Consider the following 1,059-nt stretch of genomic DNA (forward strand, 5'->3'; position numbering starts at 1 on the left):
CTCTAAAATGTAAGCAGAGTTCCCACAATTCAGTGGGAGAGTTAGTTTTTCAATATGACTTCAGGTGCGAACACACTACATGTCCAGCCTGTGCAATTGCAGAAGGACCCACCACCACCTTCAAGTATTTTATCATTTGATTTTAGTGAATCAAATTGGTCCAATAATCTGTGACACTAGAGAAAGAGGAAACTTCATTGGATATTTGAATTCAATGCAAGTTTTATAATTTTGTATGCAGTACGCTTCCCTAATATTAGCTGTAGACAGTCAGAATTTTATCATTTATAGGGGTTTTCCACATGACTGCAGTGAGGGGGACATTGAATGGAGCAGCAGTTCAGCTTGCAGCCGTCACTCCATTCAACGTCTATGAGAATGACGAAAACAGCCAAGCGCTGTACTGGGCTGTTTCCGTCATTCACTTAGACTTGAATAGAGTGGCAGTGTGCATGCTCGACTGCTGCTCCATTCAATGTCCCCCCTCACTGCAGTCAAGCGGTATGGGACCCCTGTTCTCACAATCGGTGGGGGTCCCAGCAGTGGAAACTCCAGTAATCAGAAAATTATCACCTATGGATAAGTGATAATTTATGATTTTGGGAAAACTCCTTTAAAGAAAGTTTTTCACTGCAGTAGATTATGGTATATCGCCAGGATATACCTTACCATACTGCACTAGGGTGGTCCTTATGCTTGGATGAGAACAAAGTGGTCCCTTGCTGTACAAATCAGCTGTTGTACTACAAGGGGTTTTACTTGCACATACACCTTCTGCTGTCTCTTTCCGCCCTTGTGTTACTGTACAGTAAAGTGTAAAAAAATCACAGCTCCCAGAATGCAATACACCAAATGCATGCTCTGTACTCACACTGAACAAGAAGGTAATGCTGTGAGACCTGAGCTCAGCAGCCTGCAGAATTGTAAATGCGGCTGTACATGAGAACAACCTATCATACATACTTGCAGCTCAGGATCAACACAGGATCAGTGAAGCAATTGCACAATTTATCTAGATTATATCAAGATGTAAAATGGAATTAAAAGATGAACCTCTGC

Source organism: Rhinoderma darwinii, chromosome 4 (assembly GCF_050947455.1).
Source record: "Rhinoderma darwinii isolate aRhiDar2 chromosome 4, aRhiDar2.hap1, whole genome shotgun sequence".
In the NCBI taxonomy this organism is placed as follows: Eukaryota; Metazoa; Chordata; class Amphibia; order Anura; family Rhinodermatidae; genus Rhinoderma; species Rhinoderma darwinii.